At 42.6% G+C, this 23473-nt stretch overlaps 1 protein-coding gene across 2 annotated transcripts in view; it reads left to right on the plus strand.

The window, feature by feature from the left end:
* LOC121553317 (pro-neuregulin-3, membrane-bound isoform-like) overlaps positions 1–23473 on the plus strand; it is a 433314-nt gene that overhangs the window by 323899 nt on the left and 85942 nt on the right. The window lies entirely within an intron of this gene.

The following is a 23473-nucleotide window of genomic DNA, read 5'->3' on the forward strand; positions in this document are numbered from 1 at the left end:
ACAAAATAGGAAAAAATGCCAAGTGGGATGAATACTTTTGCAAGGCACTGTACTACTACTACTAATAATAATAATACTGATACTACAACTGCTGCTGCTACTACTACAACTACAACTACTGCTGCTACTGCTACTACTACTTCTACTACTACTACCGCTACTACAACTGCTGCTGCTACTACTACAACTGCAACTACTGCTGCTACTGCTACTACTACTTCTACTACTACTACCGCTACTACAACTACTACTTCTACTACTACAACTGCAACTACTTCTGCTACTGCTACTACTACTACTACTTATACTGCTGCTACTACTACTGATACTGCTACTAATACAACTGCTACTACTACTGCTATTACTAGTACTGCTAGTACTGCTACTGCTACTACCACTGTTACTTCTACTACTGCTACTGCTACTACTTCTACTACTACTACTACTACTATGGCTAAAACTACTACTGCTACTACTAATACTGCTACTACTAATGCTACTTCTGCGACTGCTTCTACTACTGCTACTACTACTACTACTACTACTATTACTTCTACTACTGCTACTGCTACTACTGCTACTGCTTCTGCTGCTACTGTTTCTGCTACTGCTGCTACTACAACTACTACTACTGCTACTACAAATACTTCTGCTTCTACTACTTCTACTACTACTACTACTACTACTACTACTACTACTACTACTACTGCTACTGCCACTGCTAATACTGCTGCTGCAAATTCTGCTACTACTACTAGTACTACTACTGCTAATACTGCTACTTCAAATTATGCTACGGCTGTTTCTAATTATCCTACTGCTACTACTACCACTGCTACTTTTGCTACTGCTGCTACTACTGCTACTACTACTACTACTACTATTACTGCTACTACTGCTACTTCTACTGCTGCTACTGTTTCTGCTACTGCTGCTACTACTGCTACTGCTACTGCTATTACAAATACTGCTACTGCTACTGCTGCTACTACTTCTACTACTACTACTACTACTGCTACTACTACTACTACTGCTACTGGTACTACTACTACTACAACTACTACTACCAATGCTACTACTATTACTCCTTTTAATGGTATAATGTCAAAACAATTATGTTGTTATTTTTGTATTATTGGGATGCTATGTAGTTTACATTTTGTTTGCAATCAATCCAATACATGGCAGCCGAAGATGCAGTACCCTAAATGCAACAAAAAAAGCTTTCAAAATCTGACATTGAAAGCAAAACATGAAATAAACTACTTTCACTTTGATTAACACTTGTCTAAACAGACAGTCAGAATGTGAGTTTTGTCGCCTCTTTAATGACTGCAGTGCTACAGTCCATCCATGAAGTTAATGAAACTGGCAGTAAATAAGACTCCTAAAGACTATATTATATTATTATTATTATTATTATTATTATTATTATTATTATTATTATTATTATTATCATTTGGATCCCATTAGCTTTCACAGAAGCAGCAGCTACTCTTCCTGGGGTCCACACAAAACACAAACATGACAAGTAACAAAACACTGATACACTGATAGACAAGGACAGTCACACAAATTTAAAATACAACGATATACAAACAACACAAAAACATCAATAATTATTTCAAACATAATAATTATTTCAGGAGAGCCTCAGAGGCTGCTTGACTGTAGACCACACTTATACCTACTGGCACCACACCCAAACTGAACCCATAATACTGTAATGTCCCTTCATCCATGTCAGAGCAATACGTTTACAACCAATAAGCGAAGGAATTCTGCTTTACATTAGACGTATCATGCTTCTAAGGGGCGGTAACAGCCTTAAAACAACATAGATCATCCTCACGTGTTCAGAACATAGATTCTATTGAATATATATAATATTTGATTGAAAGCCATAGAGCTTCATAATACCATTACATACACATTTCAGTCGCTCTTATCCAGAGCGAAAATTAGGGTTAAATGTACCTTGCTCAAGAGCATGTCGATAGAGCTTTCACCGAGTCGGCTCGGGGATTCAAACCAACTGCCTTTTAATTACTTGCCCAACGCTCTTAACCGCTAGGCTACCTGCCACCAACACATTCAAGCGAACCACTGATGCAATGCCTAGAGCAAAACAGGCTCAGAAGAGCACAGAGGGGATATGATTGCAGCATATCCAGAATAATCACATAATTATGCATGCTATGATGCTGTATTTTTAACATTAAATAATCTAGCTACTGGTGCATATTTATTGAGCTTTGTGTTATTGCATTGGCTACGTTGTTTATCTGTGTGCTTTTGTATTCCAACCCTTGACATTGAATTTAGTGCAATGCGTGGTTTGATCTAAATTGATAGATTTTAATAATTTGTATTTATTTCACCAAGATTGTGGGAGTTTGGGAATGTTGTGGTGCATGTGCTTTGAATGCACTTGTCATGATCGTTGACTGAAGACACGGACCAAGGCGCAGCGTGATAAGCGTACATACTTTTATTTAACGTACTTAACGACAAAAACAACAAACAAACGATACGTGAAGTCCTGAGGTTATAACACAACAAATCTTTACGGATCAAGATCCCACAAAGACTAGTGCAAAACAGGCTGCCTAAGTATGGTCCCCAATCAGAGACAACGAGCTACAGCTGCCTCTGATTGGGAACCACCCTGGCCAACATAGATCAAACGATCTAGAACAAAAACATAGAAAAACTAAACATAGCAAATCCACACCCTGGCTCAACATTTAAGAGTCCCCAGAGCCAGGGCGTGACAGCACTTGAATGCTGTATGCAAGTGACCTCTATAGCTTTAATTATCCTTGACACTCCATGTCGGATGTTGTCAGTTTGAACAACACTCAAAATATAGGCAAGCAAAACATAGGCAACAAAGTCAATACCATCATATGCAAGGCAACTTGCTGTTGGAGCCATGTTAGAAAACACAGATAGGGGTAGAGAGATGAAGGGTGGGGATATGTGTGGGTAATTAGTTCAATACTAGCCTACATCCATCTACTAACTAGCTCTTGTCAGATCCAAGTATTCCCCCATGAGTCAAACACAACGCATCATTAATTGTGTGTAGGTTGATCTCATAGTAATCTCATTCCCAGAGATTTCCGCCCAAATGCGTGAAGAGTCTGGTGGAACAACGTGTCAAACTTGGCCTTTGTTAGCCAATACAGAAAGACCGGGAGAAACTCCTGGCGCACAGGCATTGGCTTAATCAGCTTAATCTACCAACCAATCATCTCCCACAACACCTTCCCCTAACCCTCCCCATGCCTGGCCTCTCCATTGGCATGAACCTGGCATTGTGCTGACGTGGCAGATGTCAAACCTGGGGAAGCGCCATCAGTGGACACCGCTTGTCTGATTGCATTACCACTGCCAGATATTTGCTGCACTTTTTAGAGTCGCCCTAATGAACACAGCATCAGCTGAACAGGAGATTCCTGCACTGTCAATGTCCTCTATCACCACCGTTGGACTGCGGAGGGGAATAATGGAGAGGATGCATGGGTGTCACATCCAGTTGTGTTGGGCTTCTGGGATTGTGTGCTCCCATCTGTTTTGTGCCTGTTTATAGGACTGTTATCAAGGAAGAGGATGGCAATAAAGCCCAAAACAGAGCGCCACCACATCCCTAACCATAAACATAGTTTGACAGGTACACGGGACATAGGGAGTCCCCTATGCCACATGTTTAGTTGACAGAATCAACTGGCGTAAGCAAAGAAGACAGAGGAGGTTCATTGCGTGACCGAGCCGCCATCATCAGTATCATTGTTATTCCCTATAGGCCAATGTATGACGAGCATGGTTCAGTAAAGCAATGGAACGTCACGGTGCTCCGTGTCCAAGAGATGTTGTGGCCTGCTGCCGTCCTCTAGGACCATGTGACCGATGCTGTCGTGCTGCTGTGTAAGGGTAGTGTGCTCAGGCATACACATCATGCAATGACAGCTCAGTCAAAATGCATGTTGTCTGTACTTCACTCTGCAGAGTGGGTAGGCATTTTAGAGTCTTGCAGATACTTGTCCCTCCTCCTCTGTCTTAAAGGCAGTGGTTTAGATACATGTGACCGTCCGACTCGATTCGGTCTTATGTAGCAAAACTTCATAAATAAAAGTAGAGACTCAGAGCTAGAAAATGGTATATCATACACTACAGTTGAGGAACAATGGGAAAGTTATTCTGCTTTGAAAGTTGATAAACTTGTAACCTCACTTTTGAGAAAATGGCTGTTGAATGTTTTGGTACACCTACTGGAGAGCTCTTCTTTGTCTACACCCATTCAGCATCGTTCACACCCTCTTAAGCCTTAGCCCCACACATTTCTTTAAGGATTCACATGTGAGGCCATGTACTAAACAACCAAAGATTTTCCCCATGTACCTACCTGGCAGTGTAGACATCCCCAGTGAGATGATTAGGGACTCTGTCTTAACACTGAGCCATGGGCAGCAGCTCTCAGCCTGTGCTGAAGGGATGTTATCAGGTGAAGAACCCCTGAGCACCCAGTGCTAACAGGCCAGATTGAGCTGCTGCAGCCTGACACTGCCAGGAATAAGAGACAGGCCCCAGATGAGCTGAGAGCTCAGCTTCTCTCTCTCTCTCTCTCTCTCTCTCTCTCTCTCTCTCTCTCTCTCTCTCTCTCTCTCTCTCTCTCTCTCTCTCTCTCTCTCTCTCTCTCTCTCTCTCTCAACTCAATTCAAAGGGCTTTATTGACATGGGAAACATATGTTTACATTGCCAAAGTAAGTCAAGTAGATAATAAACAAAAGTGAAATAAACAATACAAAATTAACAGTAAACATTACACTCACAAAAGTTCCAAAGGAATAGAGACATTTCAAATGTCATATTATGGCTATACAGTATACAATGTTGTAATAATGCAAATAGTTAAAGTACCAAAGGGAAAATAAATAAACATAAATATGGGTTGTATTTACAATGGTGTTTGTTCTTCACTGGTTGCCCTTTTCTTGTGGCAACAGGTCACAAATCCTTATTCTGTGATGGCACAATGTGGTATTTCACCCAATAGATATGGGAGTTTATCAAAATTGGATTTGTTTTTGAATTCTTTGTGGGTCTGTGTAATCTGAGGGAAATATGTGTCTCTGATATGGTCATACATTTGGCAGATTAGGAAGTGCAGCTCAGTTTCCACCTCATTTTGTGGGCAGTGTGCACATAGCCTGTCTTCTCTTAAGAGCCAGGTCTGCCTACGGCGGCCTCTCTCAATAGCAAGGCTATGCTCACTGAGTCTTAATTTTGGGTCAGTCACAGTGGTCAGGTATTCTGCCAAATAGCATTCTGGTTTGCTCTGTTTTTTTGTTAATTCTTTCCAATGTGTCAAGAATTTATCTTTGAGTTTTCTCATGATTTGGTTGGGTCTAATTGTGTTGCTGTGCTGGGACTCTGTGGGGTCTGTTTGTGTTTGTGAAGAACAGAGCCACAGGTCCAGCTTGCTTAGGGGACTCTTCTCCAGGTTCATTTCTCTGTAGGTGATGGCTTTGTTATGGAAGGTTTGGGAATCTCTTCCTTTTAGGTGGTTGGATTTGGATAATTAGCGGGAATCGGCCTTATTCTGCTCTGCATGCATTATTTGATGTTTTACGTTGTACACTGAGGATATGTTTGCAGAATTCTACATGCAGTCTCAATTTGGTGTTTGTCCCATTTTGTGAATTCTTGGTTGGTGAGCGGACCCCAGACCTCACAACCATAAAGGGCAATGGGTTCTATAACTGATTCAAGTATTTTTAGCCAGATCCTAATTGCCAGATGTCTAATTTTATGTTCCTTTTGATGGTGTAGAAGGCCCTTTTTGCCTTGTCTCTCAGATTGTTCACAGTTTTGTGTAATTGTCTGCATCACTTCCAATCCCCCATGTTTAATATATATATATATATATATATATATATATATATATATATATATATATATATATATATGTATATATACATACATATACATACACATACACATACATACATATATACACACATACACACACACATACATACATACATAAATACACATACATATCCTTTAAAAATATATATTCCCCTTTATTACTTTCCAACCCCGCCACCCTTTCCCCACTTGGAGTAAACTAGTGAACAACAACGCCTAGGCCTCTACTTCCAGCCCATACCCACTATCTACATTTTATGGACACAGTCAATTTTTACAGTAATTACATTTTGTTTGTTCTTTCTCCTGAACTTCTTCTACTCTCAACCTCTCCGATCATTTTCATGATGTCCATCCGGTTTGCTTCTATATGCCATATCTTTCTAAATGTGCTCCTTCACAAAAGCTCCCAACCTACAACCCATACACTTATTATGGACACAGCGTGCCTACATTATTAGTTATCTTGTTATTGTTTGTTGTTAGTTGTTATTAGTCCCATCCTTCAATTCCATTCAACACCTCCCATCTATCTTTTAACACCATCCATATAGGATTTCTATTTGCCATGTATATTTCAACTGTACTGTGATGTCTTACAAAAGTTCTGAACCTTTCTATTCTCATTTTTGCTAATAGTATTATTATGTTATTGGTCGATTGACTATGACTTTTCAGATCACCCAGTAGTGCTATCTGCAGGGTTAGCTCCAGGTAAATATTGCAATCCTTTAGCCATTCCTGGACCTGTGTCCAAAAACAAGCTACAAATGGACAGTACCAAAACAAATGATCTAATGATTCTGTCTCTTCGCAGCAAAATCTGCAGAGTTGGGAAGATTGTATCCCCCATATAAATAACATTGTATTGGTAGCAAGAATTGTATATAATAATTTTAATTGAATGATTCTAAGTTTTGAATCCGGTGTCGTTTTGCGTATCAGTTCATAAACACTATGCCATGGGATCGGTACGTCAAAAATCTCTTCCCAACTATTTTGCAATCTATATGGGAAGGCTGTCAATCATTTGGTCCTTAAATGAAACTGATATACCTTTTTATTTATCACAGTTTTCCTTAACCAATTATGTTCTTTAATGCAAGGCCGACAGACAAGTTCCTTACTTTCTCCTCCTTCCACTTTCCTCTTCCATTTTTGCGGTAAGGCTGCAATTATTTGGTTGTAATTTTGGGTAGAGCAGACATTTCCATATGTTTTTCTTAGCTGAATGTGCGACATAACTCCACCAGTCCTAACGATGATATCATTTACAAAGATTATACCTTTTTTTAAACATTTTGTAAAAAAAAAAAGTTTTTTTGTCAATTAGTATATTTGAGTTTAACCACAATATTTGTTGCATTATTTGTTCTGTCGTTTCTGGAGGATTAAATTGAAATTGCAACCAACTTTCTATGGCTTGTTTTAGAAATAGTGATATCTGGGAGATTATTTCCTTTTCAAATAACTGAAAGTGAGTGCTGCAGACTGTTCTAGTGCCCTCGCCAATTCGATATATATGTTGAAGAGGGTGGGGCTCAAGCTGCATCCCTGTCTCACCCCACAGCCCTGTGGAAAGAAATGTGTGTGTTTTTTGCCCATTTTAACTGCGCACTTGTTGTATGTGTACATGGATTTTATAATGTTGTATGTTTTTCCCCCAACACCGCGTTCCATCAATTTGTATAGCAGACACTCATGCCAAATTGAGTCAAGCTTTTTTGAAATCAACAAAGCATGAGAAGACTTTGCTATTTGGTTTGTTTGTTTGTCATTTAGGGTGTGCAGGGTGAATACGTGGTCTGTCGTGTGGTAATTTGGTAAAAAGCCAATTTTACATTTGCTTAGTACATTGTTTTCACTGAGGAAATGTATGAGTCTGCTGCTAATGATAAGGCAGAGGATTTTCCCAAGGTTGCTGTTGACGCATATCCCACAGTAGTTATTGGGGTCAAATTTGTCTCCACTTTTGTGGATTGGGGTGATCAGTCCTTGATTCCAAATATTGGGGAAGATGCCAGATCTGAGGATGATGTTAAAGAGTTTAAGCATAGCCAATTGGAATTTGTGGTCTGTATATTTTATCATTTCATTTAGGATACCATCAACATCACAGGCCTTTTTGGGTTGGAGGGATTGTATTTTGTCCTGTACTTCATTCAATGTAATTAGAGAATCCAGGGGGTTCTGGTAGTCTTTAATAGTTGATTCTAAGATTTGTATTTGATCATGTATATGTTTTTGCTGTTTTTTCTTTGTTATAGAGACAAAAAGATTGGAGAAGTGGTTTATCCATACATCTCCGTTTACGATAGCTAACTCTTCGTGTTGTTGTTTAGTGTGTTCCAATTTTCCCAGAAGTGGTTAGATTCTATGGATTTTTCAATTACATTGATCTGATTTCTGACGTGCGGTTCCTTCTTTTTCCATTGTGTATTTCTGTATTGTTTTAGTGATTCACCATAGTGAAGGCATAGGCTCAGGTTTTCTGGGTCTCTATGTTTTTGGTTGGATAAGTTTCTCAATTTCTTTCTTAGGTTTTTACATTCGTCATCAAACCATTTTTCATTGTTGTTAATTTGGTTGTCTGCTTGAAATGTTTAGATTTGATAATGAAGCTGAGAGGTCAAATATACTGTTTAGGTTTTCTACTGTCAAGTTTACAACTTCACTAGTGAAACGTTTTGTCCAGGAAGTCGTCTAAAAGGGATTGAATTTGTTGTTGCCTATTTGTTTTTTGGTAGGTTTCTATACTACTTTTCTTCCATCTATAGCATTTCTTAATATTATGCAGTTCCTTTGGCTTTGATGCCTCATGATTGAGTATTGCTCTGTTCAAGTAGACTGTGATTTTGCTGTGATCTGATAGGGGTGTCAGTGGGCTGAATTTGAACACTCTGAGAGACTCTGAGTTGAGGTCAGTGATGAAGTAGTCTACAGTACTACTGCCAAGTGATGAGCTGTAGGTGTACCTACCGTAAGAGTCCCCTCGAAGCCTACCATTGACTATGCACAGACCCAGCGTGTGACAGAACTGCAGGAGTTGTGACTCGTTTTTGTTGGTTGTTTCTAAAGGGGCATATTTGGGAGGGAATGCTGTCACCTCCAGGTAGGTGTTTGTCCCCGTGTGCTGACAGTGTCAGGTTCTTGCCCAGTTCTGGCACTTAGGTTGCCACAGACTAGTACATGTCCCTGAGCCTGGAAATAGTTGATTTCCCCCTCTAGGATGGAGAAGCTGTCATCGTTAAAGTATGGGGATTCTATTGGGGGGATATAGGTAGCACACATGAGGACATTTTTCTCTGTTGAGATAATGTCCTTATTAATTTCTAGCCAAATATAAAATGCTCCTGTTTTGGCTAGTTTAATAGAGTGCGTTAGGTCTGCTCTATACCAAATTAGCATACCCCCTGAGTCTCTTCCCTGTTTCACAGCTGGTAGTTTGGTGGATGGGACTACCAGCTCTCTGTAACCTAGAGGGCAGCCAGTGGGTCTGTTTCTTGTAGGATGACTATGTCTGTATTTCCAATTTCTTTGATGAAGTCTGGGTTTCTGCTCTTTAGGCCAAAGGAAGGACCTCAAACCTTGTATATTCAAGGATGAGATAGTAAAAGCTTTCTGTTCCATAGTGTCTAGTGTTGTTTTTGAATGGTTTAGGCTCGGACCATTACATTAGGTGTGAGCAGAGCATGTTGAGCATCTGATACATACCTCTTAGGATGCAGGATGGGTCTTGGGCGGGTGTATTAGTGGGGGTTGGGTCTGTTCTCTCTCTCTCTCTCTACTATTTCTCACTTCGCCTCTCACTATCTCCCTATCTCTCCCTAACTCTATTTCTCTCTCACACTTTCTCTGTCTCCTCATCATGGTGACAAATGCAAGCCTGGGGCTCTCTGGCAAAATGGACTGGCCTAATTAACACAGTAATGACGCTGCAGAATTGAGTCATCTCACCTGTATAATGAACACTTCTCTACCTCCCCTTGTTGAGTAAATCCCTATTCTCTCTCTCTCTCTCTCTCTCTCTCTCTCTCTCTCTCTCTCTCTCTCTCTCTCTCTCTCTCTCTCTCTCTTTCATTCTCTAATTTTTTTTGTCATTTAGCAGATGCTCTTATCCAGAGCGACATACAGTTAGTGAGTGCATACATAATTTTTTTATTTTATTTTTCATACTGGCCCCCTGTGGGAAACAAACCCACAACGCCATGCTCTACCAACTGAGCTACATCCCTGCCGGCTATTCCCTCCCCTACCCTGGACGACGCTGGGCCAATTGTGCGCCGCCCTCATTCTCTCTTTCTCTCTCTGTGTGAATGTCAATTACACTTTAACATTCCACAGTGTGTCACAGAGACAGATAATGTAAGTCTAACTAGAGGACACATCTCACAGAAAGAGAAGAGGCTCTGTCGACTGGGTTGAACAAAGACTTGGCTGTGTCTGGCCTGTGTTGTCTTTTCCCATCTTATTTCCCCCGAAAACGATGAGTTTGCAGGCATTATTTTAAAGTGGCTTCTTAGATCTTTTTTTTTGTTGCAATTAGAGCCAAGCATGGACCCGGTCCCGCGGCGAGGAAGAACTCCTGTGTAAATGTCTTCTTGTGATGAACTAATTATTTCCTCTCTTCTTCCTCATCATGAATTCCCTCCCCCCTTCCCCCACTCCCACCGAAAAAGGAAGGATGTAAACAAGAGTTTAGAAAAGTTTCACAATCTTTTTATGGGGGCAGACAGTGTCCTGTTTGCTAAAGTTCTATAATGCAAATGCTAGTGCTACATGTAATAACAATTGCCAGAATGACAATTTCTCAGACTCTTTTCTTGTAGCTCTGCTGCTCTTTTAGGCTGTCTGAATGCACATCAAATTAAAAGTAGCCTACATGATTGACCAAATGTGCTGTTATGGAGCATACTGCACCAAAGCCCAGGCAATTATTGGTTAAAGTAAACTCAATTTGACCATATCTTTTTTTCTAATTTACATAATTTAATATGAGTCATCACATTAGCCACATGCTTCTTCAACACAAAGACACTTTCAGCTGAAGAATTAGCTCAGATTAAAGTAATCCCACTGTCTATTTCTCACAAGCCGCTCAACATGCAGCTAATGTAAAGTATGGATTTGTGTGGCTCTCTGTTCAAAGCCATTGATCCGAAACATTGTGGTCCAATTACTTGTTACATGCATCTCTTGAAAGAAGGATATGTAATTTCAGTGCAATATAAAAAAAATAATTTAAAAAACTGCTTCAACCAATGATAAAATGTCTGTGCAATTTATACACTCCACTGATTGGTTGTTAAAAAGCGTGGCAAAAACACTTTGTAATTCTTTTTAATTCATGACACAGTCATGCACAGCATAGTGATAGCAAACCATGTCTGACTTGCTTTCACAAGCATCCCCTTGATACACATCAGAGGGAGGGAGAGTTGTAAATGATTTGAGTGGTTTAGCCGACACTGTGATATTAAGTATGTTTAAAAGTACACCCTGTGACTGAAAAGTGCTGCCACTGCACTTGTTTGTAAACTGAGGAGGCAGGTCTTGGTGAATGTGAATTTGTTTTTTTCTTCTGTTTTGAGTCTTACCTGAATGTGTATGTAGTTTCTCAAGTTGCCACTGGGGAAGTTTTGAACTGCAGCTGTAGACTTCACAGGCAGATGAGATGTTCTGGGTTATTGACATATACCGCCTTGTTTTACTATGGCCTAAGCATGCATCTGTTTTGCTATGAAGACCTGGAAGAGAATATGTTCTTAAGCAGTCTATCAGAAGAAGACAGGCTTTCTCTCTAGAGCCAGGTTCCTCTGAAGGTTTCTTCTAGGATAGTAATGTATAGCCATTGTCACCTTTGTGACAACTAAATTATACTTTTAATGTTTGTTTTTTATGTTACCCAAATTTTCTTCCCAATTTCGTGATATCCAATTGGTAGTTACAATCTTGTCTCATTGCTGCAACTCCTCAACGGGCTCGGGAGAGGCGAAGGTCGAGACATGCATCCTCCGAAACATGACCTGCCAAGCCACACTGCTTCTTAACATACTGCTCAATTAACCCGGAAGCCAGCCGCACCAATGTGTCGGAGGAAACATTGTTCGACTGATGACTGAGGTCAGCTTGCAGTCGCCTGGCCCACCACAAGGAGTCGCTAGAGCGCGATGAGCCAAAGAACGCCCCCTGGCCAAACCCTCCCCTAACCCGGACAGCGCTGGGACAATTGTGCGCGGCCCTATGGGGCTCCCAGTCACGGCCGGATCGAACCCCAGGCTGTAGTGGCGCCGCAGCACTGCGATGCAGTGCCTTAGACCGCTGCGCCACTCTGGAGGCCCAACTGCATTATACTAATGGTCTGCTAGATAATGTCTAGGAGCAGGAGATGTGAAACGTGATTTGGTCTAGTCCACTTCAGACAGAGACTATAAGCTTGTTGCACGTCACCTCCAAAAACACAAATGAATCCAGTCAGATCGCAGTGCTTTATCACTCATTCCGCAAACAACTCGATAAAGCGATATTTCACGAATCGCAGAACAAAATGAAAAAACACAGAAAATCTAATCAAAGTAACTTAAGAAGGAGGGAACTATTAAGCACAAAGATAAGATGTCTAGTGATAAGGTGTTAATATGCAGGAGAGAAGGAGAGAGAATGAAGGAGAGATAAGGGCTGAATTTATAATCTGTACTTTAATGGCATTTTAACCTCACAACGGGATTTATGCTTGAGCCATACCAATATAATCATACGGCTTCTAATAATCATCTTCAGTAGTGGCACTTGTTGGGTAATTCCTGCAACTATAGAGCATGTTCAATATGTCCTCTCACTGTTGGAAAGGCAAAAGTATTTCTGATAGGGACATGGGAGTTGTAATCTAGGTGTGCCACTTTTTCTTCCTCATTGCTAGAGGCATGGGACTGTCTGCTTCCATGCTGAGCCTGTGGGTTACAGAGAGAAATGGAGAGGTCGGGTTCACCAGGGGGTTGAACAGGGAACATCAGCAAAGTCATGCCATCTTTTATTTTCAGGTCTGCTACCAGCGACTTGTGAATTATTGAGCACATTTCCTCCCAGTTGAAAGGCTACGGAGGTGCAGGTGGTACAGAAAGACTGGGGCTGAGAGTGAGAGAGGGCTCACCTTTGCTAGGCTGCCATGTATACAAATTTCACTTGGCATATTTTATTTAAACCACAGAGACACGGTTAGCAAACAGGAAAAAGGGCCAACGTGTAGTAGAAAATGAATGTGCACTTGGACCGGCAGCGTACAAATGGATTGTTTGTCTCACCTTAATGTGTTTAACCTTGTGAGGAGCTGGTTATCAGGTGCATTGTTGTGAATGTGACTTCTCACCTGTGAATCCAGGTGCTTATGAGAGACTCATTTGGACAACAGACAGATCAAATTAATTTAGAGATGATCTTCTCTGTTATGTATAAGTTTGTGGATTTTATTAAGGAATGAATAATGTGTCTGGGGAAAATTACAATGAAATTGTCTCAAACAATTGCCTGGAAGACGCTATGTCTGGAACTTAGTGGAATTGGTTGGTGCGGTATCAAATGTCTGTTTTCAACAGTACCATGGTACTGGTTGTATTTTTATCACCTGACTGGTGGTGATTCTGTAAGAGCTGTGTAATGAGGGGGCCTTGGAAAGTATTGATTGGTGTGATGGTTGCACTTGCCTCCACCTATACTCTTAGAAATAAAGGGTTCCAAAAGGTTATTTGGTTGTCCCTATAGGAGAACCCTTTTGGGTTCCATGTAGAACTGTCTGTGGAATGGGTTTAACCTGGAACCAAAAGGTTTCTGCCTGGAACCTAAAAGGGTTCTACAAAGGATTATCCTATGGGGACTGCCAAAGAAGCTGTATAAATTCTAGATAGCACCTTTTTTTCTAAGAGTGTAGCAAAGCCCAAAGCACTGAGGTACTCGCCTTGTTAGCCTGCCTATCTCGCTTCTCCTCATTCTGGTCTTGTCTGGCTCCCACCCTGTTGTTACTGAGACATAGCATCCCAGATGCATTTCAATCACGCCGTCTGGGAAATATGAAAAGAGACTCTATTTTGACTCTGATAAGCAGTAACCATAGACAAATTACATTACTTGAATATTATTAAAAATAAAAGTGTCTATGTCATTGAAGGTAGATATGATCAGTTAAGGCCTCGTTTGAAATAAATTGCATTTGATTGACTAAAGGTGAGATTTAAAAAAAGTCCTTGCCATACTCTGGAGTATTATACAATACAATAATTTGATTCATTATACCAAAGAGAATATTGAGCAGTGTATGGAAAGAAACTTGTCTTTTCAGTTCTCTCTGGATTTTTTCAGCCTGTTGGTATTTCCAATTATTGGACAAATGTTGCCTGTTCTTGTACGAAGCTGTGGGTGACACTATAAACATATGCAACTCCCTGCCCGAGACTCAATGTGTCTCATCTTTACCGGTCTCCCACTCTATTTCTCAACTGTTTGTCAATAAAATAATTCCAAAATATGAAAGGACAGTGACTCTCCACTCCTAAGAAAATCACCCTGCTCTCATATACACTGAGTGTACAAAACATTAGGAACACCTTTTTCAATGTTGAGTTGCACCCATTTTGCCCTCAGAACAGCTTCAATTCGTCAGGGCATGGGCTACAAGGTTTTGAAAGCGTTCCACAGGGATTCTGGCCCATGTTGACTCCCATCGAAAGCGTTCCACAGGGTTGCTAGCCCGTATTGACTCCAATGCTTCCCACAGTTGTGTCAAGTTGGCTGGATGTCCTTTGGGTGGTGGACCATTCTTGATACACACGGGAAACTGTTGAGCGTGAAAACCCCAGCAGCGTTGCAGTTCTAGACACACTCAAACAGTGGTGGAAAAAGTACTCAAATCTCATACTTGAGTAAAAGTAAAGATCCTTAATAGAAAATGACTCAAGTAAAAGTGAAAGCCACCCAGTAAAATACTACTTGAGTAAAAGTCTAAGTATTTGGTTTTAAATATACTTAAGTATCAAAAGTAAATGTAGTTGGTAAAATATACTTAAGTATCAAAAGTAAAAGTAAAAGTACAAATAATTTAAAATTCCTTATATTAAGCAAACCAGACGGCATAATGTTCTTTTTTATTTTTTATTTACGGATAGCCAGGGTCACACTCCAACACTCAGACATCATTTAAAAACAAAGCATTTGTGTTTAGTGAGTCCGCCAGATCAGAGGCAGTAGAGATGACCAGGGATGTTCTATTGATAAGTGTGCAAATTGGACCATTTTCTGTCCTACTAAGCATTCAAAATGTAAAGAGTACTTTTGGGTGTCAGGGGAAATGTAAGGAGTAAAAAGTACAACATTTTCTTTAGGAATGTAGTAAAGTAAAAGTAAAAGTAGTCAAAAATATAAATAGTAAAGTAAAGTACGCAAATTCAAAATACTACTTAAGTAGTACTTTTAAGTATTTTTACTTAAGTACTTTACACCACTGCACTCAAACCGGTGCGCCTCGCAGCTACTACCATACACTATTCAAAGAAAGGTACATATTTTGTCTTGCCCATTCACCCTCTGAATGGCACACATACACGATCAATGTGTTAATTGTCTCAAGGCTTGAAAATCATTCTTTAACCTGTCTCCTCCCTTTCAGCTACACTGATTGAAGTGGATTTAACAGGTAACCTCAATAAGGGATCATAGCTTTCACCTGGATTCACCTGAATAGTCTATGTCATGGAAAGTGTATGTTTTGTACACTCAGTGTATGAGTGCCAGCAAACCCTCATCTACAGTAACTACAAACACAAAGGCTATTACATACAGATGTAGGATCTTAATTTGATCACTCTTTGTTGCTCAGAATTTTCCTGCATCGCAGGAAATGCAGATGAGCTTTGTCATTTACATAAATTCACTGAAAACCGACATAAACATACAGTTATATTAACAGTATTGCACTTTTCATGTAGACTACTTTTGGCCAGTTTATAGCCTAACCACCAATCAAGCAACATTATGGGCTAAATGTTGCCATGACAATATAGGTCAAATTAAGATCCTGTTCAGTATCCCACAGATATACCTATTTTCTGAGAGTGCAATACTTAACTGAGCTCATTCTGAACCATTGAGAGAGAAGGAGAAACTGTAGTAGCTTTAAAGTGTGTAATGCTGTCAGGGCCAGGGCTAGATGGATACTCCAGAGTGTAGAGAGCGTAAGGGCCAAGCCGCTTGTGAGTGGCCCTCGCCCTTGTCATCCCTGTGTAGGTGTCAAGCTGCCCTGTTGAGCCTGATCTGATGGCTTGCTCCGCTCTTGAGAAAATGGCTCTGTGAGAGTCCTTCTTCAGCTCTAGCGGTTCCAGCAGCTCTCCTAACCTGAAAGCACAGGGGGGATGAATGCTAGCCATGTGGCTAACAGTTATGACTACCCTCATGCTGGGTCAAGCCCACTTGGCCACACGGTATGAGGTTTTGTGAAGTGAAGCAGTTAAGAGGATGGAGTGAAGACAATATATCCATTGTCCACTTTGCCCAGAATGCCATTTTATGCTCAGAAAATGGGTTGCAATCTGGTAGGATATACAATAATTGAAAAGTCCTGTCACAGTTGTAGAAATTGATTGTTGTGCCCCATCTTTACATAGACTTTAACGCTTGCCTCGGGGCAGTTGCTGCACATTTGACTGCAGACCAAAAGGCCATACAGTAACATGAGGGGAAATAGTTTTGATCCATAATCTATCTTGTGTCGCTTGGGCCCGAGAATAGTTTTTTCAAAATGTCAAATGTTCTATATCTGATGTTAAATCAAGGGACATGATAAATGTTTATTATAAAGGCTCACAAACCCAGAATAGCACTTAAACAATACAGAGGAAGAATTATTGACCAAAATACAGAGCATAGAGCACATGAGTAGTCAGCCAGTGATTTGCTGCTCGCTCTCTCTTGCACGCATGAACATTCCCTCTCTCTTCCCTCTCTCTCTCTCTCTCTCTCTCTCTTTCCTCTCTCTCTCTAACACCTCTCAGCCCCATGGGATTATACCACCTCAGCCTAATGAAAGGCCGACTGCCTACAGCATGCTAATGTTCTTTTAACCAGATCAAATTTAAGGCAGTTGGCTGACATTTCCCAATGTCCACCATTTCATAATTTAAATAATCTAGAAGAGTACAACAAATCCAATGTGCTGTTGTGCAAATCCAACTGCAAAGTATCATAAGGATTTATATCTGTAAAAGGCTATATCTGTAAAAGGCTATGCTATGATATAATACCATAATGTCATACCATTTTGATGTTTGTCTTGTGATGTCACGAGAGGCTGTGTCCTGGAGGGACGTTACATCCCCCTGAGGTGGCTGCAAACCCAGACAGCTATGGCTCCATCTGCTGGTATGGTCGGGAACTCCACCCCTCTATGGCCAATCTTCCCACGCACCTGAAACAAATCAGGAGCTGATGAGCTGAAGGTTTGGGAAGGGAAGAGACACACTGAGGGAGTGTGTGGGGGGTGAAGAAACACGGTCTCCAAGCTGGGCTCTCTGAAGGACAAGAGTGCTGCACGTCCACTTCCATGAGGAATATAAGGATTTGGAGATACTTACCTTTGGGAAAGACTCACCTTTGGATATATGCACCTGTGGAAATACGTGTGGGACATTTGGAAGGACGTTTTGCTGGGTTGGCCACTAGCTGCAACGTGGAATACAGTAAGACTGGGGAAAAGTTATTTGAGCGAGGGAGAGTTATGATTTTGGATGTGGAAGAGACATCCCTGAACTGTTAACCCTTAAAGAGCCACCAGAGAACAGAATTGTGTTATACTTTCGTTAGTTTCCCAAGACCTTTAATAAAATCCTTGTTTTGGTTGAACCTGGTCTCCTTGCACTACTTGAGCAATCCCGCTGAAAGCTGTGTAGCCTCTCGTGACATCACAGATGGTGGAGAATACAGGCACGCTCAAGCGTTAATAGTGCATGTCAGAGGAGGATACCGAAGGTTTGATCACCCAGTTTTCCAAGTTGGCCGTAGGCTCCCCGCCGACTGAAATGGAGGACATATTGAAAGCCCTTGTTGCTGGCCAGCAAGCCCAGATGCAAGCAAACGTGGCTCTCTTGGAGGAGCAAAAGAAAGCCAACCTTCTGAAGGCAGAGGAATTGCAGTTGCAGAGACAGAGGGTGGTCCAAAATACCCGCCCAATAAAGGCAAGTGACTTTATATCTAAGATGGGAGCTACCGATGACATTGAGGCATACCTGCATGCATTTGAGGCCACGGCCACTAGGGAAGCCTGGCCCAAGCAACAGTGGGTTGGTCTGTTAGCCCCCTTTCTAACCGGGGAATCGCTGAATGCTGTCCGGGACCTGGGCCCTGACCAGGTTACTGACTATGATGCCCTGAAGTCTGAGATCCTCAGCAGATATGGACTCACAAAGTTTGGTATGGCCCAGCGCTTCCACGGCTGGACCTTCCAACCAGACCAACCTCCTCGGGCGCAGATGCATGAACTTGTCCGAATCGCAAGGAAATGGCTGGATCCGCAGAGGAATACAGCAGCGGCGGTGGTGGAGGCCGTTGTGGTGGATCGTTACCTCACGCGCCCTGCCTTATGAGGCAAAACGGTTCATCAGTCAACAGGCCTTGACCACGGCTGATCTGACCGTGGAAGCTGTGGAAAAGTACCAGGCCACAGCGGAGATGCTGAATGCTTCCCGAAAAGACCCCAGGAGTGCGGCCCCACCACAAATGGGAAGAACCCGTCCAAAGGACCCCAAGGTCTCGAACCCAGCCACGTCAGGACTTATCCCGGCTCCAGGGGGAGCCAGAAACCAGACGGGTCCAAGAAGAGTACACCAGGAGGGGGAAACTCGACAGTGTTACCGGTGTGGGGAGATGGGACATATCTCCTGGCAGTGTGGGAAACCAGCCGATGAACCTATGCCCACTGCGGAGTCCTCCAGCTCAGCACCCACACACCGTTTTGCCTCGCTCTTGGGAGTCGTAGATGGCGGCCCAGATCGACCCCCCCACCTGCCCGGTAACTGTGAATCACCATGATGTGGAGGCCTTACTGGATTCTGGTAGCCGGGCCACCCTGGTGCGTAAGGATTTGGTGGGCCCAACGTGTCTGACCCCGGGAAAGTCCTCCCAGTTTCCTGTGTCCATGGGGACACCAGAGAATACCCCATTACTGAACTTACAATGACCAGCACACGGGGGACCATACACACGACGGCAGGGGTGGTTGATTCCCTCCCCGTCCCTGTCCTAATTGGACGAGACTGCCCAGCCTTTTACCCACTCTGGAGAGAGTCTCAGGAGAGGATAACCCGAGTACCTCGGAAACGGAGAGGCAAGACTCATCCTGGGAAGGCTCCGGTGCAATCCTCCGAGTTACTCACTCCCGCCCGGGCTCTGATAGGGATGGCAGGTGCCCAGACCGACACAGAGACGGAGCTACAGAATCTGGACAAAGAACTGTCTGGTCTGAAGGGGACCGCTGAGAGGTATCGTTTGTTAAAGCAACAGTTAGACATGAAGACAGAAGAGTTAGATATCCTCCAGGCTAAACTCCAACAGAGCTCCTTCCCTAAGCAACAGGAGGAGCTGGAGAGGCTGCGCAGGACCATCGAGGAGTGTGAGGAGACCCTGCGCAGTAGTAAGGAGGTCCAGAAGAAGGCAGAGGAGAAGTACAAGGTGTTGGAGAACAAGATGAAGAATGCGGAGGCAGAGAGAGAGAAGGAACTGAAAGCTGCTCAACAGAAGCTAAACTCTGCTAAAACCAAGGCTGATGCGTTCAGTAAGAAACTCAAGGAGAGACAACAGGAGGCTGAGTCCCTGGTCCTAGAGTTGGAGGAGTTGAAGAGAGAGCAGTCTGGCAAGCACCACGGCAATGCGGACGCCCTCTCCCGGCGTGATGCCTTCTTCGCTGCCTTTACCCGACGAGGACGTCGGTCCCGAGGAGGGGGATGTGTGATGTCACGAGAGGCTGTGTCCTGGAGGGACGTTACATCCCCCTGAGGTGGCTGCAAACCCAGACAGCTATGGCTCCATCTGCTGGTATGGTCGGGAACTCCACCCCTCTATGGCCAATCTTCCCACGCACCTGAAACAAATCAGGAGCTGATGAGCTGAAGGTTTGGGAAGGGAAGAGACACACTGAGGGAGTGTGTGGGGGGTGAAGAAACACGGTCTCCAAGCTGGGCTCTCTGAAGGACAAGAGTGCTGCACGTCCACTTCCATGAGGAATATAAGGATTTGGAGATACTTACCTTTGGGAAAGACTCACCTTTGGATATATGCACCTGTGGAAATACGTGTGGGACATTTGGAAGGACGTTTTGCTGGGTTGGCCACTAGCTGCAACGTGGAATACAGTAAGACTGGGGAAAAGTTATTTGAGCGAGGGAGAGTTATGATTTTGGATGTGGAAGAGACATCCCTGAACTGTTAACCCTTAAAGAGCCACCAGAGAACAGAATTGTGTTATACTTTCGTTAGTTTCCCAAGACCTTTAATAAAATCCTTGTTTTGGTTGAACCTGGTCTCCTTGCACTACTTGAGCAATCCCGCTGAAAGCTGTGTAGCCTCTCGTGACATCACAGTCTCTAAAAGTCATGAAAATATATTAACAACAAGAAAGGATACACTGTAAATTCAATATAGTATGATAGTACAGTAGACTAAAGTATATATAGACAAAATAGTTTCCCACACGGGAACCTCTGAACTTTTCCAATTGAGTCTGTTGATGCCCTGCACATGTTCTGATGTGTGTGTGTCCCCACATCCTTGGATAAACCTGAGGCCTTATATTTATATCTATCTCCTGTCTACAGAGCTTTGTGCATCAGGCTCCATTGGTTAGTGAGATCTACACCTCGTTGTACAACCCCCCTCCCATGTTTGTTCATGCTAATTAATGACTGTGGCGCTAATTAAAACCAGAGCAGCTTTCAATACCTTCTGCCTCCTTCAGAGAAATATCACATTTCCATTTACTTGTCCCAGAGACTAATGAATATTCTGGTGCAGGTTTTCAGGCAAGAAACACAGTGGCAGGAAACTGCGCCAAGTGGGATTGGGAGAGAGTGTGGCGTCGTAACCAGAGGGCAACGTGAGAGCGACACAGGAAGGAGACGGGCCTGCCATGAGAATTGTGTGACTGAATATGCAATGATGGCCAAGGAAAAACACATGTACAGTATGCACATAATATGCAAAAATACAATATATTCACATACATTTCCCATACCATGGCAAAGAAGTACAAATAAATGCAATGAACATACAAATATACACTACATGGCCAAAAGTATCTAGACACCTGCTCAAAACATCTCATTACAAAATCATGGGCATTAATATGGAGCTGATCCCCCCCTTTGCTGCTATAACAGCCTCCACTAGATGTTGGAACATTGCTGCTGGGACTTGCTTCCATTCAGCCACAAGAGCATTAGTGAGGTCGGGCACTGATGTTGGACGATTAGGCCTGGCTCGCAGTCGGCGTTCCAATTCATCCCAAAGGTGTTCGATGGGGTTGAGGTCAGGGCTCTGTGCAGGCCAGTCAAGTTTTTCCACACCGATCTTGACAAACCATTTCTGTATGGACCTTGCTTTGTGCACGGGGGCATTGTCATGCTGAAACAGGAAAAGTTATTATCAAATGAAATCAAATGTTATTTGTCACGCTGAATACAACAGGTGTAGACCTTACAGTGAAATGCTTACTTACAAGCCCTTAACCAACAATGCAGTTTTAAGAAAATAGAGTTAAGAATATATTTGCTAAATAAATTAAAGTAAAAAATATTTGTTTTACAATAATGAGGCTATATACCGGTACCGAGTCAATGTGCGGGGGAAGCACAGAATCGTCTAGAATGTCATTGTATGCTGTAGCGTTAAGATTTCCCTTCATTGGAACTAAGAGGCCTAGCCTGAACCATGAAAAACAGCCCCAGAACATTATTCCTCATCCACCCTACTTTACAGTTGGCACTATGCATTGGGGCAGGTAGCGTTCTCCTGGCATCCGCCAAACCCAGATTTGTCCTTTGGACTGCCAGATGGTGAAGCGTGATTCATCACTCCAGAGAACGCGTTTCCACTACTCTAGAGTCCAACGGCGGCAAGCTTTACACCACTTCAGCCAACATTGCGCATGGTGATCTTAGGTTTGTGTGCGGCTGCTCGGCCATGGAAACCCATTTCATGAAGCTCCCGACGAACAGTTCTTGTCCTGAAGTTGCTTCCAGAGGCAATTTGGAACTCTGTAGTGAGTGTTGCAACCAAGAACAGGCGATTTCTACGCGCTACGCCCTCGGCGGTCCCGTTCTGTGAGCTTGTGTGGCCTACCACTTCGCAGCTGAGCCGTTGTTGCTCCTAGACATTTCCACTTCACAATAACAGCACTTACATTTGAACGGGGCAGCTCTAGTAGGGCAGAAATTTGATGAACTGACTTGTTGGAAAGGTGGCATCCTATGACAGTGTCACGTTGAAAGTCACTGAGCTCTTCGGTACGGGCCATTCTACTGCCAATGTGTGTCTATGGCGATTGCATGGCTATGCGCTCAATTTTATATACCTGTCAGCAACGGATGTGGCTGAAATAGCCTAATCCACTAATTTAAACGGGTGTCCACATACTTTTGGCCATGTGTATTATACAGTCAAAGGACACCGATTCTTGTAAACATTCTCATGCATTCTCCGGAGAAAGCAATGATGCTGTTTGGTCTTGAGTCTGAGACAGACAGGCATTGGAAAATATATTTGATTAACCTGCTTGCAAAGCAACCCGCTGGGCCCATTTGAAACACACTGCAGTTTTATTGTGTTGCATCTCTCTCAAGGAATCGGAGTGAACACACAATGATTTGAATGGTAACATGTTGGATCTGTCACAGCCTTGAGCACTGTGGTGTGTGTGTGTGTAACTGTGTGTCTGTATGTGGGGGCATGTGCGTGTGTGTGTGTGTGAGTGCGTGAGTGTCCACATACGTGTATGAAGCCTTAGTCCTTTTCTCTCTCTCTCCTCTTTACCATCCCCTGGTTTCTTCAGACCATTTAATTACAACGTCTTACTGCCTTTTGCTTACACAGTTCCTCCTAATGGCCGTGTCGTTCTTGCCCTCCTTACCGCCACCACCAAAACACCATTATTTTAATGATCTGCTTCTCCTCCAATTTGTGCAACGAGGGGGGCCTCTTCTTAAAGTTTTACGATAGTCAGGTTCGCCGACATCGACTGTCAGGGAAACTGCTAATTTACAAAGAGATTCCAGAGAATGAAAAATACATTTGTTCAAAGTCACCGGTTTGCAAGTTTCTTGTCAGTAGGAAGGGACTTTCTGATTGGGGACAGCTCTCCATCAGTATGTGGATTGAGAATATAAATCGCCTCCTTCCTTCTGGCTCCTGGAGTATGGGAAATGTTTAATGCTGAACAAATGTGACTCATATAATATATGTTATCAGGCCGCAACCCTGACTTAATTTACATGTAACTTTAAATCAATAT

The sequence above is a fragment of the Coregonus clupeaformis genome, chromosome 37, assembly GCF_020615455.1.
Source record: "Coregonus clupeaformis isolate EN_2021a chromosome 37, ASM2061545v1, whole genome shotgun sequence".
Classification (NCBI taxonomy): domain Eukaryota; kingdom Metazoa; phylum Chordata; class Actinopteri; order Salmoniformes; family Salmonidae; genus Coregonus; species Coregonus clupeaformis.